The sequence below is a fragment of the Cimex lectularius genome, unplaced genomic scaffold (assembly GCF_000648675.2).
Source record: "Cimex lectularius strain Harlan isolate CLEC.00 unplaced genomic scaffold, Clec_2.1 scaffold368, whole genome shotgun sequence".
Taxonomy (NCBI): domain Eukaryota; kingdom Metazoa; phylum Arthropoda; class Insecta; order Hemiptera; family Cimicidae; genus Cimex; species Cimex lectularius.
Genome location: NW_019392899.1, coordinates 60,001 through 73,647, shown reverse-complemented (window position 1 = coordinate 73,647; position 13,647 = coordinate 60,001). Strand labels below are relative to the sequence as shown.

The 13,647-nt window shown below is 34.1% G+C and overlaps 1 protein-coding gene across 12 annotated transcripts in view; it reads right to left on the bottom strand.

Moving 5' to 3' along the window:
* The window catches only part of LOC106672072, a 100,315-nt gene that overhangs the window by 71,528 nt on the left and 15,140 nt on the right, over positions 1 to 13,647 (bottom strand). For 9 of the 12 annotated variants that reach the window (XM_024229212.1, XM_014403186.2, XM_024229217.1 and 6 more), the window contains exon 2: positions 3,562 to 3,598. The exons of the other annotated variants lie outside the window; for them this stretch is intronic. The gene's annotated coding sequence lies outside the window, so the exon portion shown is untranslated. The remainder of the gene's footprint in view (positions 1 to 3,561; positions 3,599 to 13,647) is intronic. 12 annotated transcript variants of the gene reach the window in all.

Sequence of the window (13,647 nt, the reverse complement as noted above, 5' to 3'; positions counted from 1 at the left end):
AATAATGGAATTAAATAGCAAGAACGTTTATACCTAATTACATGGGATTGAAAAGCGTTTCGTTTCATGATTAGAGGCTATGAGGGCCGTGAAATTGTTAACTTGAAAAGTGTAGTTCCCTTGCGAATTTTATTTAATACCTGCTTCAAAGTTTAACTGAAATGAGGTATGAAAATGTTCCCACAGTTTTATATCGTGTTTGAAAACAGTTACAAAATGATATTAAATCATCCTTATCTAGGGACCTTGTAAAAGGTAAATTTAGTAATTAATAGTGGACCAGTTCCTTTTCACGTACTAATCGGACCCATTTCAATTTTGAAATTGTGAAAGATACGCGAAAACGCCAGGGCAGTTTCAAACCACCCGACAAACGTAATAAAACGACATCAATTTCGAAAGTTTTCAAGGCGTATAAATCCGAACTGAAAAATTCTTATTTGTCATGACGGTGACTTGCCCGAAGCAATTACGTTCCACGGTTACGCAGATTAAGCACAAGACCCTAAGTTTTTATCTCCGAATTCTGTGAGGCTGGATTGATTGTTGTCCGGATTGTGATTGTATTTTATAGCTTTGAGGCGTGCATGAGTTATGATAATCCATTTCGCAAAAAGTTCTACGTCAAAAAAAGCATTCGTGACATTTTTCGCGTGGAAGCCTAGTGCAAATAGTAATTTACAAGAAAGTCGAATGCCTTGACCTAGTTTTGACCTTCAACATGGTCGGAACGGCTAATGAACGCCGTGAAGTATATACATTAAACTTGACCGTCTGACAGTTAAGGTCTTTTCTGGAAGATGGTCCTGACCACGAATTTGTTTATACCTCCTTTTCTCGATCCCTCATGCCGATATGTTGTGGGGACTTTATGTGTCAGTGTTCTTCTCTGGATCGAAGAGGGCGGTGTAAATCAATAATCATACCATTTAACGTCGTTTTTCAATTCAAAATGCATTTAGCCTTGTTTCTTAGTCAACATAAGTTGTTCTTACTACTTCAAGACCAAAATTTTTTTTCTTATCAACTTTATTGAACATAAACACAATGTTATTACACAATTACACCGAACGGTTGGAATATAGTAACCTTGAGAACAAATCTACACCTGGTGATTCACTTCTACTCGTACGACAAAGTTCGTCAGGTGCTTCTGCCCCTAAAATGGAACAAAACAGTTTGTATGAACCAGGTTCCAATACTGAACCCTTTCGCAGATATTTATTTATTATGTTATTTTTATTTTTGTAACTATCTACGGTTTTCGCCATAAATCTACTCATAGCTCTTTAACTATTCATTTCGGGGAAAATCAAAAAGAATTGAAAAGGGCGAGAAATTTTCTATAAGAAGGAATTCGTATAGAACTTTTTGATTAAAACAACACTAACTCTTTCAAAAACTGCTAAATTAATAAGAAAAATAAGCAAAAAATTAAGACAAATTCAACGTAATTTTTCTGCTCTGGATGTTCATTATATTATTGTCTCTTTTGCATTTTAGGTTTAGGTTTTTCTCATTTTGCTTTTCATATTCAACCGTTTTCTCATTTTATAGTATGATGTATGGTATGATTTTCACGTTTGAATTTGTTTTTCTATTGCTATGCTACATATTTTTTGTTCTGCCATTGTTTAGTATAAATATTTTGTCCAATTTTTCTACCTAAGATGTTCGCTATATTTATTGTTTTATTAATGTGTTTTGTGTCATATTTCTTTTTTTGTGCTTTTTTATTATGTTACATTTTGGAAATAAATTTAACCCAAAACAAAAAGTTGAATTGATAGATTAACGCACTTTTCCTTTGTCACACCGTATCTACTTTTTTCCCGTTTAGCATAAAATTTCTGAATTTTGGTTCAGTGCAATTAAATAAAAGGGTACACTGCTAGAAAGGTTATCAAACGAAGAAGTTGATATGAAGTTTTACCAAGAATCTCTCCAAGAGATTGGAAATTTAGTTACTGGGAATTTTAAATTTAGCAGTTTTTGAAAGTTTAGTGTCCTCCAAAAAAAAGTTCAAAAGCTACGAGTTGATTTTTGGGGAAAAACCGTTGAGCTAATATATACATATAGAATATTTGTGAAAGGGTTGAGAGTCGAACGATGGTTGATATGAACTTTTTTGTTACATTTGAGCGTAGAAGCACCTGACGAACTTTCGTCGTACGAGTAGAAAATCACCCTCTACGGGGCCACAATCACTAAGTTGTAAGTGAAGTTAGACATGGAGTTGATACATTAAAAATTTAAAGAACCATATTGGTACAAATAATATATGAAAATAAAGATATACATTGAGATAACATTAAACTTTAAACATTTCTGCACGTTACCGTTCACTTAAATAATTTACGTCATTAATTCATCGTATGCCGCAATAACTCCCAAAAAATCAATGCCCAACACTTTTATCAAAACTGCGTTTGGTCTATGATAGCTGATTAGAAATAGTAAGTATCTTTTAAAACCATTCGGGACTAGTAAATATTTTTGTTTTTATCTTTGGTGAATTCAGGTAGAGGGAATTTAACATTAAAAGGATTTATTAAATTGAAACTCATATTTTGAAACTTATTCATGTCTACTCATCTATGAAAAAACTCACGGAGTGTACTATAAATCATTATTAAAAACTAATCGACGTCTTACAATTAGAGTTGATGCTGGGTGCTGGTTACGAGGCTGTGTACTCATGTTAAATTGGGTCACCTGAAACCCGCGAGCGAATACGGACCCAATAACATAATGCCGATTCAGCCTAATCTACGTCTTTTTTATATTGATAATGCCAATAATAAAATTGCCAATTGACAATTGAAAAAGTCGTCAATGAAACTTGTCCCGCTCAATAGATTGAAAGTGTTTTGCTTGATGCTTTCAATACGATATAGAGAAAATAATGAATTATATATCTTCGTCGCTTTTCTTATCATAAAGGGGATAAAAGGTTCTTGAAAGGGTGACTTTTTCTATATATCGGCCGTGTCGAGATGCTTCGGCTTTTCTCCCTTATGCTTTATATTCACATAACATGATGATAGCATCATTACAGGAAAATCGTCGTAAGCTTGCTTTTACGTCGTGAGGTTGTAGGATTTAACAACCCTAGGATATTACTGTTTATGAAATCTGCATAATATGTGTTGCAAAATTTGCAGAAAGGTTTTCATGTCTTAGACAACATTTGAGTATACCGTTTTCGACAGGAGAGGCATGTCTTTTCTCTCATTATGTCATGTATCGGGTCGATTGAAAAACAATGTAATTATCTTAGCCGAACGTGTCAAAACAACAAGCTTTAAGACGGTATTATCCATTAAATATTATTACACGTAATCCCAGCTAGTTTTTGACAAAAAAGTTTCAAGATAAATTGTGAGAAATTTTACACCAACTAAAACTATTGTTTTTTTATTATGCATTAATTTAAGCACGAGATGTTAAATTTTTTTATCAGGTCAACACAATAAATAATATATTATTCTTCTTATATGAACTTGCGAATTGATAGATTTATTATTTGAAATATTTTCTTAAATAAATACTTATGCTTACCGACATGAAGCCATATGATTTCGTCTCCTGATATGCGCTGAAAAAGAAAATCAATAACAAATTATACAAATAGGACTGTTACGGATGAATCTAAAAAAAATCCTACAAGCGATGGGATCCGTTCCCTACTTTTGATCCAGAGATTCTAGAGCTTCACTCAAAGCGATTGTTGCAAAATTGAATTCTAAAGCCAACATCATCATCATCATCCTTTCACCCTTTTACCCTCAGCTCGAAAAATTTACCGTAATTCCAGAGGAAATAACCTAATTAGGCACGAACTGCCACGGGAAATCAGATATCGTGAAAATAACCTTATCAAACTTGTCCTTCTTTGTGGTGGGGGGGGGCAAAAGTTGTTAATTAGCAGTCTCTGTATTTATCATATCTTTCTCCGTTAAAAAGGTCAAACCTGTTTTTTTTTGTTTCCAAAAATATCTTTACTTTCTCACAAGAAAAAATTCTAAATATCTATTTTCGTTAGAGTTTCCAATATAGTCCTTAAAACTACCTACTTCCGATTATAATAGAAATTATCAATCATCAGATCAATTCCCAAATCTCAAAAACCTCAGCATCTCCCTACATCATACCGTTCTATTACCAGGCAAAATCTTTTAAGAACAGTTCTCTTCTATCCTCTAAATTCAGTTCAAATAGTTCCTTCATCCCCATCCACTATGCAGAAGCCGGTGTTCTGCAGGGCAGCATCCTTGATCTCATTTTTTATTCAGTGTACACTGCAATGACATCACGCTCCGATTCAAGAATGCCACAGAGTAGACATAGCATCCTCCCCAGCTGTGTTTCCTATACAAAAGGAAAACCTTCGATCGCGTGCTATCCTGTATGCCCGATAGGTACATTAAAGTACGAATCGGATCATCCTTCTCCCGTCCACTATGCCGAAACGGGCGTTACACAAGGCAACATTTTTGTTCCCATTCTTTAGCCCCTGCAACGTTTGTCAATCACGTTACAGTACTTCTTATCTAGAAGTAGTGACCTCTCCCCTGTTTGGAAATTTGGGAAAATGGATTATTAGACTATCACCTCTCCTCTAAACTACTGCAACTCTATTACCCTCCCGCAACCAATGTCGTCCGATATTTGGTACTTTACGCAAGACTTGTCTGGTACCCCCATACTAGATTCGGAAAAAACAAACAGAACATATGATATAAACTACTCAAAAGACAACTGTACAGCAAACCGAAACTCTACAAAATCAACGCTCATCTACATAATACTAACACCAACCTTAGCCTACAGTATTGAGCTCTCAGGTTCAATCAAAAATTCCAGTGTTCAAAATTCTTCGAACCATTGCCCAAGCTCCCACTTCATATACTATTTACTGTTCACATGGACAATACAGAAACCTCTTTAAAACCCTGGCCCCAATAAATTAAAGAGTATCCACAAATTCGATCCCACCCTAGTCCAACCTCTTCCATCCCTTCGCATTTCAAACAGTCCTCTAAGACGCCAAAAGCGCCAATGGACTCGCAACTTCAGCTTTAGTTAGGAAAATATTAGTTTTATCTTAGGAATGGAAATTATTAGATAACTGCTCCACTATTATAATTTTACAATAAAAAATTCTCAAAGACAACAAAGCGTTGTTGGAAAACATAAAAAAATTATCTTGCGCAAATGAGCAAATATAACTTTGTATGTTCAAGATAATACAGTAATTGTTTATGTTTAACAAATTTAATATCATTATGATAATTCTTATTTTTTGTTGGCTATTTTGACAGAAAAGTATAAATATTTATCTTAAATAAGGTTTTCAATTTTGAAATGGTCTCTCCTGAATTAAGTAATTTATTGTATAAATTTCAATTAGCATGAATTAAACTGAAGAGCGAATTAAAGTAAATAACTGAGTGTAAAGGAAAGCCATTACCAGATATTAAATCTTTCAATTTAGATTAAAATTGTAATCCTCCAGGGAAATTAATTTTGATTGTTTTGGTATGTTTCTTTATAAAATCAGTCGGTACGTTATTTTATTTTTAATTTAACTGTTTGTTTTGTTATAAAAATGTTCTAGTAAATGGCTTAAATGTACATGTGGCATTTTAAACGTCTACCATTACGACTGATATCGACCAATTGCGTCATAGATCGAACACAAAACATCTTATTAATATTTCAAAGAAATGATAGTGGACGCTCGATATCTTTGTTCTCTCTTAACCGCTGACTTTTCCGATGATATCTTTCCTTCCATTCGGTGAACACGTGGAACGAGAAAATCTGTACGTCTTTGAAAGAAAAATTAGAATGACAGAAAAATGATCAAAAATTTAATACGTAGCATATCGTAATAACTTGGGTAACAAAGACGGAAAAAAAATTAAACGTAACCGTCTTTAGCTTTTATTGTAATTAAAAATTACGGATAATTAAAAAAAGAAGATATTATATATAAAATTAATCAAGTAATAAAATTAATTTTACAGATATAAAAAAAGATATTTAAAAAAAGAAAACAGTTCACTCGTAAAAGTTTCGAGAAATATATCCCATTTATCAAAACTTTCAAACTCTTCATAATAATTTACAGGTTTGGCTAATATGAAAATCTACTTACAATAATGAAACTCATTCAGATAAAATGAAATTAAGAGTTGAATTTTGCAGAGAACGGGATCAACCACCCGTCCATTCTATAAAAAAGTTTTATTGCATATCTGAATATACTATTTTTTTTCCCTCCAGTCACCCTGGTACTATGTCTATGTACTACGTTATGTAGCATTTCCAACAAATCAAATGTAACCCTTTCCATGTGAGGTAAAACCTTTTTCAAAACAAATGTAACCCGTTCCATGTCGCGAACAACCATTTACAAGTGAAATGTAACTCTTTCCATGTAAATTGAAAACCTTTCCTAGTCAAATGTTTTCCCAAATTTCCAATCGCAAGCAACCCTTTTCAAGTTAAATAGAACCTTTTTGATCTGAGTTGAAAACCTTTTTCGCGTCAAATGTAACCCTTTCCAATCACAAACAACCCTTTTCAAGTCAAATGTAACACTTTCCATATGAGTAGAAACCCTTTCCAAATCAAATGTCACCCTATCAATATGATCTGAAACCCTTCCCGTGGCAACCGTAACCCTTTCAAAATGAGTTGAAACCCTTTCCAAATCAAGTCTAACCCTTTCCTGATCAATTGGTTGAGATAAAAAAGTCACTGTCACGAGCGGGATTCGAACCCACGACCTTCGGCTAAATACGACGCTGCTCTACGACCTGAGCTATCGTGACTTCGATCCACCAACTTCTCAACTCAACCCACCTTTCGAATTTTCCCACCTTTTTGTCATTTTTCAAATGTGTCATCTATTCTATTCTCGGCGATACTGACACTTTTATCTCAACCAATACCTTACATAACGATGAATTAATTGAAAGTAGTTATTGGGTCAATCCACGAAATCTAATGGATTTAATAAGTAAAATGAAGTCTGAACATCTTCACTAAAGCTCTCCGAGGCCAATTCATTTGTTGTATAAAAGATGTTCTTTATTTATTTTAATTTTAATATTATGTAAGTTTAGAATGGTATTGTAATAATCTTTTATCGGTGAAAATACATTTTGTGACATTTCTCTGTGTGGTCTGCGTCTGTGGGTTGATGAACTTGTAATTGGTCGTTACCGTTTCATTTTAGTCGGCCTGTCATTGATTTGTTGGTTCATCAGCGCGTCTGGGCGATCTTCAGTGGGTCAATGTGATTTCTGTAAAGTCAAGTCTCTTTTATTAGGTCGTGTGACGTTATCTTTGTTTACTGTTCTTTTGAATTGTTTAAATGATGTAGGTGAATTGTTAAGTTTACTAGTTTGCATATTTCCAAGATGTCAAGAATCATTTTGTAGTCCTTTTATTCGTCGTGTAATAGTTTCATGCTTGTCTGCACCGTTGAGGGTTCGTGATGGTTTTCGTTTAGGGGAGTCGCCTAGTTTGATTCCCTAAACGATCTCATATGCTCATAGTATTGTGCCTTTTTATTTTTCCTCCAGTCAACCGTATTTGCCTCCGCGTTTGCATGGTACGTAGATGTTTTTGTCAAGTGGGTTGGATTTGCCGGTGTTTTGTCTCGGCAGTTTTCCAATCTTTATTTTTTATGTCTAATTTATTTAGCAGCTTGGTTAGTTTGTTCGTCTTTTCTTCTGTATATGATAATGTCGTCCATTTAACGTCAGATTTGAAGGTGCGTTATGTTTTTGTGTGAGTACTTTTTTACTAATGTATTAAATGTGCACATGTATCTTTATTGTTTGTGTTAATGATCGTATAATGGTACTATTTTTAATATTAATGTGTCTCCGCATTGGCATGTTACAGCGTATATGCTATTTTTGTCAAATGGGTTAGATTCGCCAATGATTTGCTTTAGCAGTTTTCCCTTCTTATTTGTTCTCTTCCTTTTTTGTGTTAATGGATAATGCACAAAAGAAAAGACAAATTTGTTAAATAGATTTCTTACTGCTTCTTTTTCTATGTATGTGTGTGTTTATCTTTAAGTATCTTATGTTGAGTGTACGTTTTGTCTATCATTTTGTTGATTACATTCAACAGCGCTGTGTTTGTTATTGTGGGTGTTAGATTTTATTATTTTTTGTCGTCTGACGTAAATGATCGGTTACGACCAAATTACTCATTTACGCAGACTCACAGAGAAATCTTTTAACAATATATTATTTCTGATTTTATTTGTGTTCTCTACACCATCTACACTGCTGACATATCTGCGATTTACGATTTTTAAAATTATAATATTGTAGATTGATATAAATTATAACCAGAAAAGGTACTATTGAAATTTCAATAAGAAAACGTTTTCTATTTTAATTAAGACACTGCCATCTAAAATTTTATATAATAATATAATATAGTTTTATCGTAATCCTCTCTTCTTGGAGGATACGGGGTTGTTATGATTGTATAGAGTAATAATATTTGTCGATGGTGGAATATCGAGTACTCCCATCGACCCTCAATTAGGACAGTTGTAAAATATGTGTAAAGGTTTTGTTGAGAATGAATGTATTTATTAGCGTGAAAGTGTGATGGAGGAATATCGAGTCCTCCATAACCAAAATCGAATAAATGGTGTGCAAATAGGAGTGAATGTATTTAAGAATGAAAGTGAGTACGAATGGGTTTGGAACTGCATGCGCTGGATTCTGACTTGGCCTAGCTGTTGTCGGCAGTTTTCTGTAATTTGCAAAAGCTGGAATTGCCGGTGGACTACGAGAAGCGAAAAGCGAATAGGTTCTACTCGGCACATGGTTGGATGTACATGTTATACTGTGCGGATTTGAGCCTGTATAAATCCAAAATCTATATCTCTTTTGATGCTGCTTTACCCTGTATAAACTAAATACAGCGAACAATATCAAAACTAATTTTTCATTATTAACGTTAATTTATTTAAGAACTACCGACCTGCATAATGGCTGCTCGTATGTGTGCGGGCTTGTGCGCATGATATCAATTTAAAAAAAATCCGGTATAAAAATCATTAATGAACTTCCAGTAAGCCATCCCGCAATGGAAGCAATTAAGGCAGAATAATTTTAATCTCTATTTGAGTGTTGTTGGTAATTAATGAAAATTATTTTATGTTATTTAAGTTAAGTAATACGACATTAAATATTGACCTTAGTGACTCGAAAACGTTCATATAAACTTCAGACGAAATTCGACAGAAAGCCTGGTTTAACAGTACACTTTGAATTTTCTCCCCGCCTCCTTGAGGTTATACACCCTTGCTGCAGTTAATTATTAAGGATTAAATAGCACTTTTCTTTCTTGGAAAAAATAAACATAGTAATTATTCAGAACGGGGATGGTTGAGGAAATAACCCTTACAATGAAAGATGGTAGACCAAACGGCAATATCTCATTTTCAAGAAGCCATTAAACGATAATGTCTTCTCCGTGCGAAGAAGGAAATAATTTGTTATTGGCTTATTAAAACTTTTCTTCTCAAGCAAACCAAGCCAAGAAATATTTCCTTTGCGTCATGATTTCTTAATTAGTTCAATACTCCTGCTGAATCAGAATCATAATCGGATAAACGAAGAATAAACAAATATACACTCAAAGAAAAAACCCGAACCTTCTATTTTGTTGTTTATTCCAAATTGTATGTATTTTTATCGTTATTATAATTTCAACATACTTATTTCAAAGTAAACCAAATTAAACGAGATCAAAAATTCATGAGTTTTAATAAAAATTATGTAATTGAGATGGTTTGAAAGAAAATTCACCAAATCATAAGAAAATGATTTTGTGAGAGGTTAAAATTTAACTGACAATTTATTATGTAGTTTTTCTCTTAATAGCGCGATTTACTTCCTCTGTCCACTTAGAGGACCTTAAGTATCCTAGGTATACGTGATCGGATTTTGTCTTGTGAAACGGAATCCTATTCTTCAACAGCCTGTTTGAAGCTGTTAAACGTTTGTAGGAGTGGACGATCGATGAACCCGTCTCTTTATCATGCTCCATAAGTATCCTATGGGGTTTTATGCGGGGTAATCATGCACTAACACGAAGTACCCCCAATTAATGGAGCGAACGGGGTACCACAGCTTCCAGGAGAAGTTACTCAAAGTATGTTAGTGCAGTCAGATCCATTCTGTATTACCATCAGTCCGGTATGGACAGTGACAATGATTCAACCTCATACCATAACTGTAATTGAACAGGTTGGGTCAAACGCATGGCACATGAAGCAATGCGTTCTCCATCCTATTTCCACACACGGTCCCGGTCGTATAATTGCCACAAACCAAACTTGCACTCATCTGTAAAGAGTACAGCCCAAGTGAGATGCTGATTTGCGAATAGTCGCCTTTCTATTCGATACCTCTCAAGTAGTATAAAAATATGATGCGGGTCTTTTAGAGATTGCGTTATTTTTGCGAAACCTTCTGTTTTAGAGCTCACCACATTACGGACCGTTTGGAGTTGACTACCTTCCACCAAAGTCATTAAATGACGGTTCCGTAGTGCGATACTACCAATAAAACGATCGTCTCGCGGTCGACCACTACCTTATCTTTGATCGAGACTTCCTAAGTGACTTAACTTAGTGGCGCCAAACCGCTGTAGACCACCGTGGCGCGCGGAACAGGACTTAGGCTATGTAACGGACCCTATATCCGTCATTGGCCAAAGCATCTATTCGGGTGAGATCTTCTCATCCTAAAACTACACTTTTAAGAAAAACGTAATAATTAATTCCTTACTTGAATTTATTGTTTCACCAAAGAAAATAATTAAAAAACTAATTACTACCTCGACAAGCTGTCTCTGGAAATGAGAAAATTGAACTTATTTCCTTTATTTTTAATTTAAAGAGTGCGAAATGATTAGTAACACTTTATAAAGTTAAACAACAAGTTAATAAAGAATTTAAGTCAATTATTATTCTTTACATCTAGTTATTATGAAACATAAACAAAGAAATGCAAGTTTCTTTTTTGTTTGTTTTAATAAAACGTACTGTTCAGCTATAAACATTTCTGTTGATAATATTCTTCTCTTTTCTCGGCAAGTATTTAGGAAATATGAAAGGTCAGTTTCCGACAAAGCGGGAGGTCTGGATTTCATAAGTGCCAATTACATGTAACTTGGGAAAGGTCTTTTGCTATGGCCTTTTATCCAAAAAGCTAATGGATAAATGGACAGAGAATGGATTCCTTTAAGCCTCCGTTCTGTATTATTATCCATCGATTGAAATTTAACTTTCAAACCGGCGTTGATAATTTTGAACAATTTCTTTTGAATGTTGACTCTCCTTTGCGTATTTCTCTCACCCTGACGTCCAAACGTAAACAACTGAAAACCGGCATTTCGTTGTATTGCTATCATTTTTCAAGGTTTTCCGACTTGATTCGCATCTTCAAAGGCACAGGACATTTTGTTTAAACATAAATAATTTCTTACGAGTATTTGTATTGCGGATCGGTTACATTTAAAGAGTAAAATGTGTTTGTAATATATGTATTTTTTCATCGCCCAGTGACTATATGGTCAGGACCGCACCCATGTTAAAATAACTGACAACACTGGACTTAATTATATATCTACTCTCTCCTTCCTTCTCTATTTATCTCATTTATTCATCCATTATCTTTCTAAACATTTGTCAGTCTGACTCTCTTGCATTATCTCACTCTTTCTCTCTGTACGACCATTGATACGGTCTGCTCTCTCTCTCTCTCTCTCTCTCTCTCTCTCTCTCTCTCTCTCTCTCCCTCCCTCTTTATCTATCTATCTATCTCACCCCTCTTACTCTCATTCTCTCTATCTATCTATTTTTCTGTCTGCGTCTCTCGCATCATCTCCCTCTTTCTCTATGTACTATCTCTCTTTCTGCCCGTCTATCATTCTCCCATTATCTATACTCCTTCCTTTCTCTATATATCTAATTTACTCTCCTCTATCTTTTTATGGAACATTTGGAAGCTGGGACGTCTCGGTTCGTGGATTCGTGGACAAAAGAAGGGTTGAGCTTAAGGTCGTAGTACGGCGATTTGTAAATTTGTCTGAGGACCTTCGATTGGAAGGATAGGAGGAGATGAATATTGCTGGACAGTTCCACTCCGTATGTCCAAAGTGGTCGCAGTAATGTCCTAAAGTTGACAGTCAAAACAAAATTTGTTTGTTGCCTGTTAATACTTTCTAGGTTATTCCACGTTAGTCTGCTGTTCAAGTTTAATCGTATACTCAGGATTTACACAAATTAATACAAAATTAAAGAAATTTTGTCTAATTTTTTAGCGACATTTAGATAGATTATAAGTAGATATGACATTGAAATATTTATGATTTTTCGAGTCTTCATCATTTTCCTCAATAAATATCTAACGGAAATTGATTTTAATGATAAACAATTTATCTGTATTTTTAAGCCACAAAGTATATGTGTACATCAATTAATTAAGGTTTTTTTGGTTGAGATGAAAAAAAGTGAACGGCACGAGAGGGATTCGAACCCACGACCTTCGGCTAGATACGCCGCTGCTCTACCACCTGAGCTAGTCTAGTTTGATTATCATCATTAAAAGATGATCGGTCATGATTTAAAAATGAAGGACACTGCACTAAAGCTCTCTGTCGCCATTTCAATTGTCGTCGAGAATCCAAACCGATTACACGACATTTGAAAAATGGCAAAAGGAGGGAAAACTCATAAGGTGGTGTTGAGATGGGGACTTGATGGCCGAGTGGATCGAGGTCACGATAGCTCAGGTGGTAGAGCAGCGGCGTATCTAGCCGAAGGTCGTGGGTTCGAATCCCTCTCGTGCCGTTCACTTTTTTTCATCTCAACCAAAAAAACCTTAATTAATTGATTTATTACTTGGTCAAGCGGACCACGAAATTAGTGAATTTAATATATGTGTACAGTTTGATTTCCACACCCTCAAGGTAGTTTAGTTAACACAGGCTAATATGAATCAATAAATAGAAATAGTTTTTCGAAACTTTCTTCATTATGAAAACTATTACATTTAAGAGTTAAATAATTATAATATGCCATTTTTTTAGAATAATTTAAAAAAATCTAGTGTACATTTAAAAACGATGTAAATTTGTTTTAAAGATAATGGATATCCAAATGAAAATGTAAAATGTAAGTTACATTTGACATAAACTTAAGTTCACATGACAAAATGCCTTTTTTTAAAGCTTCATTAGATTTTGAATAAATCAGGGGTACTCTAGTAAGTTGACACCCTGCATACATACGTCAAAAAAGCCCTTTTCATATTATTTTATAAGCAGAAAGCGAGAGAAATGAAAAGCAGGTTGAAATTATTAAATTTAGTTGATTAAAAATGTATTTTAATCCACAACTAAATTAATCAAGCGGATGTCTGACTTTAAAGATCAAAAACATTTGTGCATTTTCAACAATGTTATACTTTTAAAAGTGCATTTGAATATTTTGATTTATAAAATAATTTTCCTTATTTTACAACCTTTTAAGAGAATTTTAATTAGGGCTTTTTTTACACTTTTGATTAACTTGTGTTTTGATTTAATCGG